Here is a 20721-nt window from a genome sequence, read left to right as displayed (position 1 = left end):
ATAAAAAGAGGAATATTTTAAAAAATAAATAAAATGGCAATGTTGTCCAGTGTACCCTAATTTAATAAGTCCTAATGCAGGTGTTTAATGAAATCAGACGAATGGTTCTAAATTTCACCCAGAATAATAAAGACAGACAAATGACTTTTAAAAGGTGAGGAAAGTAGATTTATTATAGAAGATATTAAAATGAATCATACATTTACAGGAAGTGGCATTTCATACCAGTAGGGAATTGGTCATCCAATGAACTGTGTAGATAACCACTAGAAAAGGAAAGAGTAATGATTTTATGTCCTCTTCCATGGTTAATTAATGAAGAGTTTATGAGAATGCTGGGCATCCCTGGTCCAAGGTGGTAACCACGACTGTTCCCAGTTTCCCTGTCTGTAAAGCACACAGGGTTGCAAAGGTTGCCTGCTAAGATCCCTCTCAGCTCAAATCTAAACTAAGATGGTTCTGCATTTGTTTGTCTTTTTCAAAGTTCAATTGAGTGGTGGCATTTGGTAAATCAAAATAGAAAGACAAAAGTAAAAATAAACTTGTCTGGCTTTCTCTCATGAAAGAAGAGGAAAGATGTCTGAGATGGCCCATCCTGGCCTCGGGGGCCGCAGAGACTCCTGGAGCTTTTTGACATGCACTGTTTGTTTTCAATGGGAAATTACTCAAAATGTAATAAGGAAATATTTTGCTGAGTAAATAGATTCGTTTACATCTTGTGGCATGGACGGTTAAAAAGAATCCTGGCCTTTTAGCTCACTTGGCTGAAGTCCCTCATGGAAGAGAGGGATTTCTCTTTTCCCTAGGATTTCTGCCTTTGCAAAGGGTTCTTCCTCCACCTTTTGAAATCAGATATTTTAAGACACTTGAAATCCAGGGAGGGAAAAGGGACTTTATTCTACTGTGGTGGGGAAGAGAATTATTAATGTTTTGTGGTCACAGCCTTTCCCGAACCTCTTGTGTCTCTCTCTAGAGAATTCTAGCTTTGTCAGCTCAGAGCCTGAGTTTGGGTGCAGAACAGAGGCTGAGACAAATACACAACCGGACAGCAGAGTTCAGGGGGACAGGGAGTCGGCGCTGGAAAGGACAGGATTATGTATGAGAGAGCAAGCAGAGATGAAAGGGAGGAGGGGTGGATGGGGAAGACAAGTGGTGGAGCTGAGAGGGAGGGAGGCCTGAAGACCTGGTGCGGGTCGGCTGCCATTCGGGGTAGGAGGTGGCGGTGAGCCCTGAGAGTTGGCACCTCCTGAGACAGAACTCAGCCTGACTGGCTGCACCCAGAGTGGGAGCTCTCTCCACGTTTCTTGGCAATTTTTCTGTGCGTAGAAGTTGGAACTGATTTAATTTATATTTTTCAGCAGAGTGTGGTTCTTTGAATCAAAACGTATGTGCCGAAGCTGGGCCAAGTGGGTTCCAGTTATGTTTGGGTTACACCACAAAAGCCAAAGGTTGGATCACTCTTGGCCTCTGACGTTCACTTTTCTCTTAGCCTTGCCCCATCTTTTTTCCTCATAGGAGGGTTCTCCTGTTACTCATTCGTAGGCCTTCTCTCTGCTGCAGGCTGCCCTGCCCCGATCCCTTGAATCCCAGTACAGGTAAAAATACATTAAAAAAAAAAAAATCTATCTCGAATGCTACCAATGTCACCTCATCTTTGTCCTCATTTGCAGACTCTGAAGAAAATGTCTGTTTGGAAATGATTAGTTGTTTCAAAATAACTGCAGGATATTCCCCATCAACTGGCTACCTATAGACATAATGATATTATTTCTGGGTTGCAAAACCCAAGTCTCCAGCGGGAATGTGCAAAGCTGGGTCCTTGTTTCCTCACACACGGGCACTCACTTAAAGGTATTTGCCAAGTCCTGTGTGCTGTATGCACGCATCCATTCAACAGTTATGGAACACCTGTGTGCTAGCCACTCTCCACGCGTGAAGATATAGCAGTACAAAAAGATATAACAAAACAGGTCAAAGGAATTCTGCTTTTTTACAGTCTGTATTTACAGTCTGGTGGATATAGATGAGACAGGTAGTGGTGAGGACTAAGATTTATGACTGAAGCCAAGGGGAAAGCTAGAAGCCATCAGGATGGATGGAGGCCCTCAAAATTTCGATGGGGTGGCCTGCGGTGTTTTCACTGAGGAGGCGATGTTAGAATACATACCCAGGGGACAGGAGAAGGAGAGCATGTTGGCAGGAGGAACTGCCAGGGAGAGGTTGGAGAAGGCCAAGTGACCGGGGGAGGGGTGGCAGGGGAGCAGCATGAGATGATTTCCTGGAGGTTGTGAGGGGCTGGGAAGATCATCCAGGGCCTTGCAGGTCTTGGTGAGGACTCGGGCTTTTAACTTATGTGAGATAGGAACCCCCTGGGGGAACCTGAAAAGAGAAGGGACATGATGTGGTAAATTGGAACAGGATCATTTGGGCTTCTGTTTTGAACACAGAGTGAAGATGAGGGAGGAAGCAAGCAGACCAGCTATGAAGCTGCTGCGGTGACTTACATGAGGCAGGAGGGAGGCTTGCACCAGGGCAGTAGCAGTGGAAGTGGGGAGAAACTAGATTCTGATATATTTTTAAGAAGCTGATGAGATCTGCTGACCATCTGGATTCAAGAGTGATTCTAGATTTTTGGTAGGCTAGAGTTCCCCTTCACTGAGAAGGGGGAAAGTTGTGTATGGAGCAGACCTGGATGGGAGTATCAAGAACTTGGTTTGAACATGTTAAGTTTATCTAGAAGACATCCAGATAGAGGGGGCAGGTAGGTGACCATACAGATGAGTTCGGGGCAATGTAGGTAGAGATCAGGGAGTTGCCATTACATGGTTGCTATTTAAAGCCATAGGACAGTTTATGGTCACAGGGGAGTGTCTGTAGATAGACAAGAGAAGATACCCAAGCATGGGGAACTGGAATACATCATTGTTTAAAAGTCAGAAAGATGTGGAAGAACCAGAAAAGGAGTCTTAAAAAGTATGGCCAGAAAGAGGTCATCCTAGAAGCATAGTGAAGATAGCATTTCAGGAAGGACGACAGCATGATCAGATGTCAAATGCCACTGAAGGAGGGGTGTCAAGAAAACTGAGATGACGTTTGACCACTGGATTTAGCAAAATGAAGGTCCTCAGTGGTGTGGACAAAAGTAATTTCAGCGGAATGGTATGGGTGAAAATTTTATTGAAGTGCTGCCCAGAGAGAGGAAAATTAATAAAAAGAGGGAAGAATTGCCAGAGCAATGTCCTTTAATACTCAAGGGAAGGCAATATTGAATGGGAACGTAAATAGGTAGGCTTCAGTTAGGTGTATGACCCTAACAGGAGAGAAAGTGGAGAATATGGGAACAAAAGCAGGAGGTTTGTGGTGGTGGTTGGAACTAGTGGAAGACCTTTTTGATTGCTTTCTTTTTCTTTTTCTTTTTCTTTTTCTTTTCTTTTCTTTTTCTTTTTTTTTTTTTTTGTGAAATAAGAAGGAAGATCATAAGCTGGGAGGAAAGATGGAGAAAGCATGAAGTAGCTTTCTAGGTTTTCTGGGATAGTAGGAGAATGAACAGACTGAAAAAAATCTATTTAACCAACAGATAGCACGAAGCATCCATTAGAAGCTCATGGATTAAAACAAGATCAGTGAACATGGTGGTGCTTTTAAAAAAAAAAAATCTACCCCCAGACAGCTGTTCCAAATAGCTAGAGTTGGATTTAACAATGCTAGGTATTTTGCCATGGGAGTACCCTGAGGCAAGAGAAAAAGCTGAGGCATTGTGGGTATCCATGAGGGTGTAAGTGAAATTTTAGTTGACCAAAGAGCCAAATGAGAACCTGAAGGAGGTAAGGGACAGTGGGAAAAGTGGCAGAATTAATGGATTGAAGGTTCTACTGTCTACGAAAAAAAGATTTGAAGTTTCGGTTCATGACAGTGTAAAATAAAGCAGGCAACCAAAGGAGTGCGTGACTAAGACTGGGTGGTGACAAGACCACTGGAGGGAAGTGGGTTGTCAGGGTTTTGGAATGATCCTGGGAAAGATTGAGAGTTTTAGGGAACAGAAGGGGAGGATGCCTGCAACAACAAGGGGTAAGAAGATATGGAATCCGTAGATAAGGGACTCAGGCTGGGTTCTACGGAGGAGGGAGGAAGGAAGGTATAGAAGTGTAGGGAGGACAAGAAGGTTCTGCACCCGCCTCCAGATATAAGGACTGTGGAGGGAGAGCAGCCACCACTTGGGAGGGCTGCAGAGGTTGCGGGGCCCTCAGGGGAGAGCCAACTCTTAAAGGAAGAAGGTGAAGAAAATGTCCCTAGAAGAGGTATAGGACTGAAGGAGCTTTGTTGACGATTCCCCTTGATTCTAGATGGCAAGGCACGGGGAGATGTGGGAGACTGGAGATGGGCTCAGCAGGGGCGATTTGCAGAGCCATCTGGAGATTTCATGTCCAGAGGAAGGAGGGACACCTGGGATCTTGTGACGACTGACATAAACAAGGATGAAGCACATAAGGAGATGAATCCTGATGGTGCCAAGGCAGCTGTAAGTGCTGACAGCAGCAAGATGTGCGTTTCCCAGGAGCACACAGTGTTGTGGGTAGTGGTATGATGGAGATCGCCAACAACTGGCTCTCTAGGAAAAAAAAATATGCATGTGTGTATATACATACAAATGTTTAGCATAGATTTTACTCATGTGAAGGATATGTAGTAGCATGTAATTCATAAACAGCAATACAATACATACATATAATATAAAAATATTCTTTATTCTAAATTACATACACGTGTCACTTCAGTGTGACCTTTTTATCTTGCAAAATCTACTACCACTATTGTAAAATATACATAACATAAATTAACCATTTTAATCTTTTTTTGAAGGATTTATTTATTCATTTGAGAGCGAGAAAGAGAGAGAAAGAGAGGGAGAGAGTAAGCAGCAGGAGAAGCAGAAGGAGGAGGAGAGAGAGACTCTCAAGCAGACTCCATGCTGAGCACAGAGCCCAACGTGAGGCTGGATCCCACGACCCCAAGATCACAACTTGAGCTGAAACCAAGAGTCAGATGCCCAATCAACCGTGCCACCCATGTGCCCCCATTTTAATGATTTAGCAGTATGCAGCTCAGCAGCATTAAGCACATTCACCAGGTGCAACCATCACCATAATTCATCTCCAGAATCTTTTCATCATCTTATACTGAAGTCTATGCCCATTAAGTAATAGGTCCCTATTCTCTCCTCCCTCTAGCCCCTGGGATCATCATCCTATTTTTAGTGTCTGAATTGCACTTCTAGGTCCTCAAATTAGTGCAATCATACAATATTTATCTTTTTGTGTCTGGCTTTTTCACTCAGCATAATGTGTACAAGTTTTATCCACGTTGTTAGCACGTGTCAGAATTCCATTCCTTTTGTAAGGCTGAACAATATTCCATCATATGTATATGTTGCATTTTGCTTATTCGCTCCTCAACAGACATTTCAGTTGTTTCATCCTTTGGCTGTTGTGAATAATGCTGCTATGGACGTGGGTATACCAATGTCTGCCTAAGTCCCTGCATATGATTCTTTTGGGTATATACACAGAAACGAAATTGCTGGATCATATGGTAATTCTGGGTTGAATATTTTAAGGAACCACCTTCACATTCACCACTGCAACTGTGCTGTTTTCCATCCTCACCAGCAGCACACAAAAGTTTCAGCTTCTCTACATCCTCACCAACACTTGTTTTCTTTATTTCTCTTTTTGGTAATAGCCTACTGGGTATGAAGTGGTATCTCATGGATTTGACTTGTGTTTCCCTAATGATTAGTGATGTTTATCATCTTTTCATGTGCTTATAGGCCAGCTCTATATGTTCTTTTGAGGAATGTCTATTCAATTCCTTTGCCCAGTTTTAAATTACATTTTGGTCTTATTTTGTTTTGTTGTTGGAGATCTTGATATATTCTGGTTATTAATTCTTTTCAGGTACATGATTCACAGATATTTTTTTTCTGTTCTGTGGGTTGCTTTTTCTCTCTGCAGACATGTCTTTTGATTCACAAAAGCTTTAGATTTTGATGAAGTTCTACTTGTCTATTTTTTTCACTTGTTGCCTGTGCTTTTGGTGTTATATCCAATAAATAATTGCCAAATCCAATGTTCTGAAGCTTTCCCTTATGTTTTCTTCTTAGAGTTTTATAGTTTGAACTCTCATATTTAGGTCTTTGATTCATTTCGAGTTAATTTTACATATGGTAAGGTACCAACTTAATTCTTTTGCCTTTGGATATCCAGTTTTTTTCCAGCATGCTTGTTGAAAATTTTTCCATTTGCCAAGGTCTTGGCATCCTTGTTGAAAATCATTTGATAATGTATTCAAGGATGATTTATGGACTTCCTATTCTGTTCCATTGGTCTGTATGACTGTTGTTATGCCAGTATCACACTCTTTTAATTATTTTAGCTTTGTAATAAGTCTTGAAGACAGGCAGTATGAGTCCTCCAATTTGTTCTTTTTCAGATTATTTTGGCTACTTTGGGTCCCATGAGAATTTTAAGATGGATTTTTCTAATTTTCTATTTCTGCAAAAACTGAAAATTTCTTTTTGGTAAGTCTGGCTAAGGGCTTATCAACTTTATTGCTTCTTTCAAAGAACCAGCTCTTATTGTTGATCTGTTCTACTGTTTTTTTGTTTGTTTCTCTATCATCTACTTCTGCTCTAATCTTTAGTATTTCCTTTCTTCTGTTGATGTTACACTTTATTTGCTGCTCCTTTTCTAGCTCTTTTAGGTGTAAGGTTTGGTTGAATATTTGAGACTTTTCTTGCTTCTAGAGTAGGTCTGTATTGCTATATATTTCCCTCTTAGGACTGCCTTTGCTGCATCCCAAAGGTTTTGGACTGTTGTGTTTTCATTTTTACTTGCTTCCATGTATTTTTTTTTTTTATGTATTCTTTAATTTCCTGGTTAACCCATCCATTCTTTAGTAGGACATTCTTTAACCTCTGTGTATATGTGGCCTTTCCTAATGTTTTTCTTGAGGTTGACTTCAAGTTTCAAAGTATTGTGGTCTGAAAATATGCATGGTATGATCTCAATATTTTATACTTATTTAGGGTTTATTTGTGACCCAGGACGTGATTTATTCTGGAGAATGTTCCATGTGTACTTGAAAAGAATGTGTATTCTGTTGCTTTAGGATGAAGTGTTCTGAATATACCTATTAAGTCCATCTGTTCCAGTATGTCATTCAAAGCCATTGTTTCCTTGTTGATTTTGTGCTTAGATAATCTATCTGTTGCTGTGAGTGGGATGTTAAAGTCCCCTACTATTATTGTATTATTTTCAATGAGTTTTATGTTTGCTATCAATTGACTTTGATATTTGGGTGCTCCGAAGTTGGGGGCATAAATATTTATAATTGTTAGATCTTTTTGATAGATATACCTCTTAATTATGATACGATGCCTTTCTTCATCTCTTGTCACAGTCTTTGGTTTGAAATCTAGCTTGTCTGATATAAATATGGCTACTCTGGTTTTCTATTGATGTTCATTGGCATGATGGATGTTCTCCATCCCCTTCAATCTGCAGATGTCTTTAGGTCTAAAATTAGTCTCTTTGAGGCAGCATATAGATTTTTTAAAAAATCTATTCTGATACTCTATGTCTTTTGATTGGAGCATTTAGTCCATTTACATTCAGAGTGTTATTGAAATCTATCTTATTTATCTCTATTCTAAACCTTGATGGTGCCTTCCTTTCATTAGCTTTAGGTTTAGTTTTTTTTTTTTATTCCTTTCTAGTTTCAATGTATAAAGTTAGGTTTTTGATTTGAGATCTTTCTTCTTTTTTAATGTAAATGGCTACAGATATATATTTCCCTCTTAACACTGCTTTCACTGCATCCAATAGAGCTTTGACATGTTGTACTTTTGTTTTTATTCACTTCTAAATATTTTTAAATTTCCCTGGTGAGTTCTTCTTTGAATTATTAGTGGTTTTAGTGTATTGTTTAATTTCCACATATTTGCAAATTTTCCAGATTTTAAAAAAGATTTATTTATTTATTTGAGAGAGAGAGAGAGAGAGAGAGTTAAAGTGAGAGCTGGAGGAAGAGCAGATGGAAAGGGATGAACAGAGTCCATTCTGAGCAGGGAGCCCAATGCAGGGCTCAATCCCAGAACCCAGAGATCATGACCTGAGCCAAAACTAAGAGTCAGATGCTTAACCGACTGAGTCACTCAGGTGCCCCTCCAGTTTTCTTTTTGTTTTTGATCTCTAACTTCATTTTGTTGTGGTTGGGGAAGATAACTTTGTATAAAACTATTTTTTTTAAATCTATGAGACTTGTTTTGTGAACTAACATATGTTCTATTTCGAGGATTGTCCCATGTGCATTTGAGAAGAATGTGCATTTTTCTGTTGTTGGGTGAATTGTTAAGCATATATCTATTAGATCTAGTTGGTTTATTGTGCTGTTTAAGTTCTCAATTTTCTTACTACTTCTGTCTGGTTGTTCTATTATTGGGAGTGGGATATTTAAATCTCCAGTTATTATTGTAAAACTGTCTATTTCTTCAATTCTGTCAAATTTTGCCTCATATATTTTGAAGATTTGTTATTAGGTGCATTAATGTTTATAATTGCTATATCTTCTTGTACTGAGCTTTTTATTAGTATATAATTTCCTTCTTTATCTTCTGTTAACTTTTTAAACTTAATTTCTATTTTGCTTGGTGTTGGTAAAGCCATCCAGCTTTCTTTTAGTTCTATTTGCATAAAACATCTTTTTACATCTTCTCACTTTTAATCTGTTTGTGTTTTTGGATCTAAAGTGAGATAATGCATATAGTTAGTTCATATATATTTTTTAACCCATTTTGCTGATCTCTATCTTTTGATTGGACAGATTAGTCCATTTACATTTATAGAAATTACTGATAAGAAGGACTTAATTTTGCCATTTTTGTCATTTGTTTTCTTTATACCTTATGGCTTTCTTTGTCTCTCATTCTCTTCATTACTGTTTCCCTTTGTATTTAGTTGACTTTTTTTTTTGCAGTAAAATGTTTAAATTTCTTTTTCATTTTCTTTAGTGTATGTTCTATGGCTACTTTCTACATGGCTATCATGGGCTTTACATTTAATGTCCTAAAGTTATAATACTCTAATTTGATATTATACTAGCTTAATTTCAACAGCATATAAAAACTCTGTTATTCTATAACTCTGTCCCTATCCCATCAACTTATTGATATCACAAATTGCATCTTTATACATTGTAAGCCCCAAAACAGACTAGGGGGACCTGGGTAACTCAGTCAGTTAAGTGTCTGCCTTTGGCTCAGGTCATGATCACAGGGTCCTGGGACTGAGCCCTACATTGGGCTCCTTGCTCAGCAAGGGAGTTTGCTTCTCCCGTTCCCTCTATCCTTCTCCCCTCCTCACCAACTCTGCCCCTGCTGCTCATGCTTTCTCTCTCTCTCTCTAATAGATAGATAGATAGATAGATAGATAAATAAATAAATAAATAAATAAATAAAATGTTTGTAAAAATCCCAAAACATAGACTAATAATTTTTAAAATGAATTTGTTTTTTTAATCAGGTGGAAGTTAAAAAGTGAGATTACAAACCAAAATTACAATACAACTTTTTTTTTAAAGATTTTATTTATTTATTCATGAGAGACACACAGAGAGAGGCAGGAAGAGACAAAGACAGAGAGAGAAGCAGGCTCCATGCAAGGAGCCCGATGTGGGACTCGATCCCAAGACCGTGGGATCATGCCCTGAGCTGAAGGCAGATGCTCAACTGCTGAGCCACTCAGGTGTCCCTGATACAACTAACTTTGATGATTGTCCTTGTATTTCCTTTTTTTGGAGATCTTTATTTCCTCATATGATTCCTAGATACTGTCTAACATCCCTTTATTTCAACATAAAGGACTCTCTTTCACATTTCTTGTAAGGCAGATCTGGTGGTAATGAGTTCCTTTAGCTTTGTTTATCTAGGAGTTTGTGAATTTCTCCCTCATATTTTGAAGGACAGTTATGCTAGATAAAATTCTCAGTTGAAAATTTTTTTCTTTTATCACGTTGAATATACCATTCCACTGCCTTCTGGCTCTCAAGTTTCTGATGAGACATCTGCTTAAAATCTTACTGAGGATTTCTTGTATGTGACAAGTCATTTCTCTCTTGAATCTTCAAGATTCTCTTTGATTGTAATGTATTTCTGTGGGTGTCTCTTTATGATGATAGAACCTGTAATTTATAAGCTTCTTGGATTTGTAGATTTGTATCTTGCATATTCAGGAAGTTGTGGGGCATTATTTCTTCAGAAAATCTCTGTGCCCCTTTCTCTCTTCTATTTCTAAGACACCCACAATGCATATGTTTGTCTGCTTGATGGTATCCTACAGGTTCCCTGCACTCTGTTGACTTTTCTTCAATTTTTTTTCTTTGTGTTTCTCAAATTTAATATTTCAGTTGTTTATCTTTACATTCACTAATCTTTCTTCTGTCCGCTTAAATCTTTTGAATTCCTCAAGAATTTTTCATTTTACTTATGTAATTTTCAACTAAAAATCTCTGTTTTTCCTCCATGTTTTCAATCTCCACTTATGTTTCCATTTTGTTTTGTCATACATTATTTTCTTGAATTTGTCTTTAGCCTGTTGAGAATTTTAAGATAGTTGTTTTGAAGTCTTTGTCTAGTAAATCTGTCATCTGGTCTTCCAGATTTAAAGGAAGAAAAGAGTATATTTTTCCTTTAAATGGGATCTATTTTTCTGCTTTCTTTTTAATATCTTGTGATTTTTTTGTTTAAAACTGGAATATTATAATATGATAAATGTGAAAATCAGATGCTTCCCTATCACAAGGGTTTGCTATTAAAAAATTATTATGGGGTGTTTCGTTTCTGGGAAGCAGGCAGAAGTATACATTTAAGATCCTAGTTTTTTTTTTTTTTTCAGAGCCTATATCTTTCCCTGAGCGTATGCGGTGACTTTATAAATTGCTGCACATAGTGGTTGCTTTTGAATGTCTTAATCCTAAGTGTTTGGTTCCCAAATGGAAAAAAATGGAAAAATGAAAAGAATTATGAATAAACTTGGCTTCTTTAAATTCCTTGGAAGTCACTTCAGCAAGTGGATGGCACTTCCAACAGTGGCAGCCCACCTCTGGTCTGCGCTGCCCTCTGCAATCAGAAGCAGCAATCAATGATCAGAATACAGATTCCAAATATTTGAGGGACAAGGTCCTTTTTTGACTACCCTGGCTCCCAGAAGTTGCTTCAGGAATGTTGGCATGGATGCTGCCATAGGGTTGGGGGTTGCAAAGCCACTCCTATGCTAATTGTTGAGATTGACTAAAGTTAGTCTCAATTTATAGACCAAACTTTCCCCTGGAAGCTGCAGGCCTTTAAATAGATTGTAGAGTTCTAAAATAGTTACATCAGATGGATTCTAACAGAACAATTGTTGTCTAGACGGAGAGATGGATTTCTGGAGATTCCTATTCGACTGTCTTCCCTGATGTCATTCCTCTACTATAAGGTTTTGGACCATTTCCAGTAATATCATCACAAAATCAGGCTAGAGGTAATGCTTGATTACTGTATGATTTAGCAAAGGAATCACTGACATCATTCATGTTGATTGATCTTGATTTTGTTTATCTTGCTTAAGAAGAAAGTGAAGCAACACAGAAGTATGCCAGAGCTTCACTTGTTTAGTAACAATGTGAGAGATTTCTTTGTTGAATTGGATAATAGTTTCCAAATACTGAGAAAATATTTCCTCATGTTTTGTACTATTCATAATGTAACACTAAGAGACACAACACTCTTAATTTTAATGTTTAAGAATCTGCATTCTTAACATTTCCTTCATATTTTCCTAAAACTAGAACAGATCAGACAACTATTTTTATAAAGAACCACATAGTAAATATTTCTGCTTTGCAATGACTCAACTTTAACAACATAGTACAAATTACTGATAGACAATACATAAACATGGCTATGCTCCAATACAACTTCATTTATGGGTGCTAAAATTTGAAATTTTTTTGTGATTTTCACATGACATGAAATATTACTCTCTTCCATGAAATGTATAAACTAAACATTCCCGATACTCTTCTAATTGCACACCCTGCCCCAACTCCTCACATTCTTCCACAAACCCTCTGTTTATAGTTCTTCATACCGCTCACCACAAGCTGAAATTATTTTGTTCATTTATATGTTTTCTTTTTTACTCTCTTTCTCTCCACCTTTGAAGGCGAGCTTGATGAGAACAGAGAGACCTTATAAGTGAGCTTCTTATCTCTAGTACCTATAATGGCACCTGGCATCTAGTAAGTGCTTGCAATTTTTTTTTTTAAAGAAAGAATGAAATTCAATAGTAAATCCCTATTCACCTTGCTGTCACTTACATTCTGGTATGTATTTTTACATCACAGAGCCAGAGAATATTTCACATTACAAATAATGTGGAGAATTCCCACTCCATTTTGCTCCTAGAAAAGCTGCAAAGAGCTATGCCCTGAGAGCATGTTCATGTCTGCAGGAGGTCCTAAAGCTCCTCATAGAACGAAAGCAGTGTTTCAGTCAGGGCAGCTGTATAAGGCAACGCTCTGTTGGAGTTGGTTAAAAACTATTTGTGAGAAATGTTTTCCTTAATGTTCACAGCTTAATGGAAAGTTGTTATTTTAAAGGTGCTGTACGAAACCAGTCCTGTTCCTCGAGCAGGTTGTCTATGAAACAGCTCTAAATGAGTTTCAGGCTCTCCAGGGACTTTTTTGATAGAGACCAAATTTTACAGTTCCTGACTTGGCCATGTTTGCTCAGGGAGATAGTCTTATTTGTCCTGCTCAGTAATTGTGAGGCAGAGCTTCCTGAGAAACCAACTAGCTTCACGAAGGACTACTGTGCGTGTGGCTGACGCTTCTGTCCTCCTCTCAATGTGTTTTAAATCTGTCTTCTGACTCGAGGTGGATCTGCTGACCTGTGAAACTTTGAATAGGTGTCATTACAAGGTTCACTCTAGTAAAAGTTATCATCTTTAAAATTGACCTGTGTCCCTCTCATGGTCGTGGAAACGACATCTGGAATCATATCCAAATAGAGCATTTTCAGGATTCTTTGCCACTTGTATCATTCGTTGCAGAGTTTATATGGTAACATAATCTTGTTAGTTGGAACGTCAATATTACCTAGATCAACAAGCACTCTTAAAATTTGTAGGCTCCAGAGCCATATAGTTTAAGCAGATTTTCCACAAGTGTCTCAGACTCATCAGGTAAAAAAAAAAAAAAGAAAGAAAGAAGAAAGAAAGAAAGAAAGAAAGAAAGAAAGAAAGAAAGAAAGAAAGAAAGAAATGAAATATTCCTTCCCAATCCCACTGACCTGGTTTCCATGCCATGTTTGCTACCTCTGTCTTTCTTTTATTCTTCCAGTCTCTCAAGCCAGCAGGGCCTGTGTTGCTCCAGTTACTACTCTCCCTGGCATCTCACATCCAATAAGCACTGAGTGCTGTAGTTTCTCTGGAACCATCCATCAGAAGGCTCCCCACCTGTTCAACTCTCCACACCTCTATCTTCCCACAGTCCTGACCTCACGCCTGCCTTTCTTCCACTTTCAGGCCTGTCTTCATGCTCTGCCCTCTACCTTAGAGGCCCTCCTTCCCCTGTGCCTCCTTTGTCCAGCAGTAGCCCCCCCACTTCTGTGATCTTCCTCAGGTTTCCCGTCCAAAGTCTGCACTCTAGAACTTTCCCTGACCAGTACTCCTCCAAGCCAGGCAAGGTGCCTCTCCTACCTGCATCCTCTGCAACTCTGCCCATCCCTGTTGTGCTCTTTCTCTTCCTCTTTGTTTTCCTGCTTCCTACGGGGAAGAACTTTGGTTCTGTCCATTTTGTGTCCTTGGCACATCATGGAGTCCCTTGCAGAAAGTGAATAAGGAGGATCTCAAACTCCATGAACATCCTGAGTCCATGGGCAAGGAGAGGTGGCCAGAGAAGGGAGCCCTTGTCACCCTACTCTTGGCCAGCATGAAGAAGGTTTGGCCCCCAGCTCCAGACAGTAGCAGCTATTGTAAGGCGTGGGAACTTGGCCAGCAACGTAGGGAGAGGAGGCCACTGCAGAAGCTGAAAGGGTCTTCTGTCAACATATTACCTCTCAGGAGCTGGGTCAAGAGAGAGTGTGTGGCTCTGGAAGCCATAGCACACCATGGCCTGCAGTAGGCCTTAGAAGGTTTCTCAGGCAGCAGCAGGCAGAAGGCCAAGGGAAGAGTCTGTCTGGGCTGGGAGACTGTGGAGGCGGATGGAGGCTGGTCCTGGAGAGGCAGCCCCCCTGGATGGGGTGGGGGGGGAAGCACAGGCGCTGGAGAGCAGCCTCGCTGGAAGCAGGCAGGAGAGCCACTGCCAGTGGGGCTCCAGATCTTGTGTGCGGCCCCCAGGGAGTGAGCGCACCAGCTTGCCCTGTGAGACCCCGGCTGGGAGAAATCCTTTTGGCATAGATACTAGGCCCATATAGGACCTTCCTTGTTCAATACACAGTGGAAAGGAAACAGAAGCAGCAGCAATGCAGAGGGCATTTCTTCCTGCTGGCTCGCAGCTCCTGGCCCCTGGAGAGCTCGGTATCTAAGGCATTCTTGCTCTCTAGAGACACCGGCCAGGGACCCCAGACCGGAGGCTGGGGGCAGGGAAGAGGCTAGGATGCTCCTTTTCTGCAGTGCCCCTAGGGCTCCATCCTCCACAGGACAGGTCTTCCTCTCCCTTTGTGGTCACAGCACCCGTCCCCATGCAGATGCAGATGCAGCCACCGCCAAGGAGCCTGGCTCCGCCCCCTCCTGCCCCCTCCCGCCCCCCACCCCCCCAGCAGCGCCTGGGCTCTCATCGCCTTTCCCACCCTTGCAGCCGCTGCCTGTCTATAATTTCCCTGTTTAAAATATCCAGGGTGTTGATGCTTTCCTGATTGAACTCTGACTCATACAGGCCTAGGAAGAAATTCTCCAACACAAGAAGGAAAACAGTACTCAGAAGGCAGAGGGAACATCATTTTATAAAAGATTTATTGCAGGAAAAGGAAGTCGTATTTAGGCAGCATCGGCTATGGACTCAGGCAAATTTTTAAAAACATGGGCTTTATGAAATGGGACTGAAATCAGTCATCAAGCTAAGATTTATTTTATTTTAATTAATTAATTTATTCATGAAAGATACACACACATAAAGACAAAGGCATAGACAGAGGGAGAAACAGACTGCAGTGAGCCTGATGTGGGACTCAATTTGGGACTGGATCCCAGGACCCAGGGACATGCCCTGAGCTGAAGGCAGATACTAATCATTGAGCCACCCAGGTACCTCAAGCTAAGATTTTCTTAAAAAGCTAAAATGGCATAAAGAAGGAATGTTATGAAATACAAAATGAAATAAAAGGTCTGAATTGCTCTTTTGGAATATCAACTTAATAACATGGAAGAGAAGCTTAAAAAAAACATGTCACAAACTCAAGAGGAAAGGGGGGAAAATATTCTGAGAGAAGAAAATAGTTTTAGAAGCCATCTTTGTAAACCTAGTAAAGAGTTTTATATTTTGCTAAAACATAAGCTGGAGTATTTATTACAAAGCCAAGGAATCTTTGATTAATTTTTTAAAAAGTTGGATCTTGAACAAAATATAAATGTGTATCATAGTTTGTATCAGGAATTCTAAAAACCAGTTGTGAAACAGATTCACCTGAAAACTGTTAAACAAACAAAAATTTATGGGCCGTGTCCTCAGACTTTTATTGAGTAGGTCTAGGACAGAACCTGAGAACCTGTAATTTATTTTTTTTAAAGATATTTATTTTTTTTGACAGAGAGAGAGAGAGATAGAGAGAGAGAGAGCACACACAAGCAGAGGGGATAGCATGCAGAGAGAGTGGGAGAAGCAGGCTTTCCACTGAGTGGGGAGCCCAGCTCAGGGCTCGATCCCAGGACCTCAGGATCATGACCTGAGCCAAAGGCAGATGCTTAATCAACTGAGCCACCCAGGCACCCTGAGAATCTGTAATTTAAAAAAATTATGTCAGTTCATTTTGATGCAGCTGGTCCTGACCAGGGTTGTAAAACTACTGTTTTGAACAAAAAGTTAAATTACTGCACCACCCTGTGGCAGTATACCCCTAATAGCAGACTCTGTGTGTTGGGGATGGTTTGGAGTGGTACCTGGCTAGAACAGGACCTGATTTCTTCTTCTTCCTCCTCCTCCTCTTGTTTTTTACATTTATTTATTTATTTAATTTTGGTAATCTCTATACCCAAGTGGGACTCAAACCCATGACCCCAAGATCAAGAGTTCTTTGTTCTTCTGACTCAGCCAGCCAAGTGGGCAGCACCTGATTTCTTTTAACTGAATCAATTCTGTCGAGCAAAAATTAGTAACTGTCTGCAATGTGGGAAGGAAGAAGGAGATGATTATGTGAATTGGGCATGAAAAGGCAATAGAAGCATCAACTTCCATAATGAATTAAGACCCAAATACTCTTCAATTGATGTTGGAATGGGACTCACTTTTTTGAGAGAAATCCTAAGCCTGTCCCTGCTGCAGATCCTTCTCTGGAGGGTCATGCTGGCCTCATGGACTCACTCACTGAATCCTTAAGACACTCAGACCTAAACAATGGCAAAGAGGTGTTTCCTCAACATCCTGTGAAAAATTCTTTAATCACAGAGGAAAACCCAAGGGAAATCGGCATAGAACATACTGAAAGAGGCAGTTCACCCTGTGATACCTCTACTGAGCGCGCCGCCCAAAAGTCACGGGCGCTGGTGGGAAACCTGACTAGCAAATCCAGCCTTGTTTTGAGACCTTCTTTTCTAGGTGTCAGTTCAAAACTGCCCTATTTAACAACCACCATTCAGGAGTGGGTTTCCCCTCCCCCACTGACCTTAGACATTGTGATGTCCAGACCAGGAAAAGCTGAACCCTATTTCACACCTACCTAGGTCCTTGTTCTTGGTTCCAATTTCCTTTTTGAAGTTCCAGCTTCTTTCCCAAAAGAGCTGGCCCAGGAATCGCTCTGTCTTTCCAGTGAGACTCCACCTACCAACGAGGGTGCAGTCCAGCCCTTGTAGATTCAACAGGAAAACCGTATTAAAACACAACACGGCCATGTCAATTTCATTCTGTGAGCTATTCAAATACTATAAAGAGCTGTTTCCAAAAAGAAGTTTTCACATCGGGGTGTTGGAGTGTGTGTGTGTGTGTGTGTGTTTTGAGTTTGCTTTTAGTATTGGAACACTGACTTCAACTCAGAGACAAATTACCAAGTAGCTACCTACACCAGAAAGGGAAAAGAATTAATTAAAGAGGAGTTAGAATGTAAAACAAAAGTGTGCGGCCCGGTTAGAGAAATCGTGAGCTTGTCTAGAGTATTTCTATTGACAATAATGGCAGAAGAGTGAAATGTAATTCCAGCTACACATTAAGCTAGGAGGGCAGTGCAGGAAGCAGTCAGCTCCGTTCTGGTTTAACGTGATCAGGAGCCTTCCCTCTGGGATGAGATGCTAAATCCACTGGCTCCTTTCTGAAAGGTCCTAATGAGCCAGCTCGAAGCTGAGGCTGTTTCTCCATTGGTCAGTCTCCAATTCCAGACAGTGGATAAACAAAAAGCTTCCAATGTATTTGGCTTTGGGGGTGCATGATATACGATGGTAGAGTTTTCAGTAGCAGATTTCCTTCCTAATGATGTTTTTCTTAGGCTAATAAGGCAGTCCCCCTCTATGCGCCAGCACATTTGTGGCTGCACCAGCCAGCCCCTGCCTCAGAAGCTCTGCCACTCTGGTTTTTGCCACTGTTACCTGCTCACATGCAAGTTCCTCTGATGATTCTTAACAAATGTAAGCAGATAAATGCAATTCAGCTCTATTTCATATATTCCCCAGAACCTGGAATTGTCTGTTGTGACTACGTAAAATAAGTTAAATATATCCAGTATACATATTGGCATGTTATCTCAGTCCCTTGCTTTTGTCTATGTGACAAATACTTATTTTCGGAGAGATCTGAAAATTAGCTTTATATGAACCAGCATTGGTTCTAACTGGGAGTCATTGGGTAGAGACTCCTATTACCTGAAAGCAAATTTACTAAACATCAATTCACCTAATGACCAGTTTCCTCAATTAATGAGGATTTCTTCCCAAGTTTGGTTTCACTTTGGCTTCTCTGTGGGTCCCTGACCCTGCCCACCCTTGTCCTGGTCACTGCCATTTTGTATATGAATGGGTGGTTTTTGGCTCACTGTCTTTTCTACTCCAACGATTTGCCCCTGGCTTGGTTTGTGCGTTTTCAGCAGGATCTGCCCCTGCCTCTTGAGCATTTTAGAAAGAGGAGTGATCCTTCCTGAAACACTGTTCAGGGCCTTCTCCATTTTTGCTGATTCAACCATGCAGCTGCTCCTGAAGGGCCCTGCCCTTGCCAGGTGCCTGTGCCTGCCCCCTGCTCTGTAGGGAAACCACAGCAAACCGGCCACCTGGTGGGAGGTGGTTGGTTAGGCCAGGGCAGGAGGTCACCCCGTGAGCAGCCCCAGCCCAATAGGCAATTTGGAACTTTGATTCCAGGCTCCCTAGCCCACTGCCTACAGAGGCTGCTGTTTCCTGGCCACCATGGCTCAGTGAGTCCTCTGGAGGGAGCCAGAGAGGGACAGGAGACCCTGGCGGTGCCTGCCCAGGTCTGGGAACATGCTTTTGTTAAGTCTCAGCTAGTGTTGGTGGGAATTGTCACACTCACCTTCAGGGCTGGGAGGACTGCTGCTGGGAGTGTCACAGCCTGTAAGCGAGGCCAAGGGCCCTGGGGTTGGATTGTTCTGAGGAGAGGGGTCAGAGGGAGAAATCAAGGTGGACCCCCAAGAGGGAGGTCCAGGAACAGAGACATGAGGAGAAGCCTGGTGGAGAGGGATCCACCTGGACATAGTCAAAGGGCCTCCTATTCTGCATGAGGAGAAAAGATTCTGGGGCAGGACCCTAATGACGTGCATTTACTCAGGTTCACCCAGAAGAGGTAAATGTGGAGGAAGTAAAAGTCCTGAAGTTACTTCTTTCTGATCTCCTTTTAAAAAGTAATATATAGGGGCACCTGGGTGGCTCAGTGGTTGAGCATCTCTTTTGGCTCAGGTCCTGTGATCCCAGGATCTTGGGATTGAGTCCCACATCAGGCTCCCTGCAGAGAACCTGCTTCTCCCTTTGCCTATATCTCTGCCTCTCTGTGTATCTCTCATGAATAAATAAATACAATCTTTAAAAAGTAATATATAGCTTTTTTAAGAAGCCACATAAATATCATTTTTAAGTGTACAATTAAGTGGCCTTAAGTACATTCACAGTGTTGTACAACCATCACCACCGTCTATTGCCAACATTTCATTACTCCCAGAAAGAAACTCTGGGAAACTCCCATTAAGCAATAACTGTCCACTGTCCCTCCCCAGCCCCTGCTAAACTTTACTTTCTATCTCTATGAATTCATCATTCTAGGTACCTCAGTTAGGTGGAATCATACAATATTTATCCTTTAGTGTTTGGTTTATGTCACTTAGCGTTATGTCTTCAAGGTCCGTCTATGTTGCAGCATGTGTCAAAATTTGATTCTGCTTTATGGCTAAATGATATTCAATGTCTCTTTTTTGACTACTGGATTTCTCCCACTTTGCAAAAGTGGGTGCTCCATGGCATATATGAAGCCATGGGTCTCATCAAAGACTGTCTTTAAAAATACACCAGGGCTGGTGGAGAAGTGGCCCCTGGCAGCTTAGGGTAAGGAAAAGTAGGGTTGCATCTTAATGAATCCACTCTGCCTTTCCACAGACACCTCCTCCCCATCTAGAACTGACCACATTTCACCTTTCTGAGTTGGGCAAACTTGGAAGAATGACTCGGCAAGGAGTTAAGTATATGGAGAAAGATGATCAGAATCCATTTTAATCTGTGCTTATACCTTAAAAGAAATGTTCCTAATTTGTGGTTATTTACAACACTGTAAATCAAGCAAATGCCATGAAGTGCCAATAAAAATTTTTAAAAATCAGCCTTAAATAGCTAAACTCTCAAGAGCAGCTCATAAAGTGAGGCTTGGCAGTTGTTAGGTAGTTATGGTTAAATTGACAGTCCTTTGGGGAGTTAAGATATCCAAGAAGCAGAGGTAGTTAAGACTATAAGTGATAAATGGTTGGGCTTGTTGGTTGAAGAGATTTTATAGCACACATTTAAGCTTAACCGCCTGCGAGAAGGTGAACAGGAAATAGAGGTTATCACTTCTCCATAGCCACTCCGTTCATTATGGACCTTAGGGGGTCTTGCAGCACACTGGGAAAGGCAAGGTGGAGGCTATTTAAAGGAGGAAACCATTTCTAGGTAATATGATATTGTCAGGCCGAGAGTGAGATAGGGAGGGAGGGAGAGAGGGAGACGTGCAAATCTAGTAAAGGTACAAAAAAAAGTTTTAAAAAAATCACAAAAGGAATTTTTAAGACCACAATAAAGAATAGTACTTAAAGAAAAATAGCAAGAATATAATTTGCTCTGAGACTTCTGAGAGATAGTGGTGCAAAGTTATACTTGCTTCACTCCCTTTGCCAGACCCTGCCCCAGGTACAAACAAGAAGAAAAGCAGACAGCCAAGTTCCATATCTGATGAAACTTGACTGGGGCTCAACCACAGAATATGATGAATATCTATTGTACGCAGTGATGTTTT

At 40.9% G+C, this 20721-nt stretch overlaps 1 long non-coding RNA gene across 2 annotated transcripts; it reads left to right on the top strand.

Annotated features, from left to right (window-relative positions):
• The first annotated feature begins 11463 nt into the window (after positions 1-11463).
• Positions 11464-20072, top strand: LOC112674601 (uncharacterized). 2 transcript variants are annotated; one of them, XR_003145444.3, is made up of 4 exons: positions 11466-11576; positions 12261-12336; positions 17729-17867; positions 19833-20072. It is a non-coding gene; the product is annotated as an uncharacterized LOC112674601 (long non-coding RNA). The 2 variants fall into 2 exon arrangements; XR_003145443.3 differs by lacking the exon at positions 12261-12336 and having other exon boundaries at positions 11464-11576; positions 19833-20070.
• The last annotated feature ends 649 nt before the right edge of the window (positions 20073-20721 follow it).

The sequence above is a fragment of the Canis lupus genome, chromosome 2 (genome assembly GCF_003254725.2).
Source record: "Canis lupus dingo isolate Sandy chromosome 2, ASM325472v2, whole genome shotgun sequence".
NCBI lineage: Eukaryota > Metazoa > Chordata > Mammalia > Carnivora > Canidae > Canis > Canis lupus.
The sequence above is the reverse complement of the archived record's forward strand: the minus strand, read 5'-3'. Positions and strand labels throughout refer to the sequence as shown.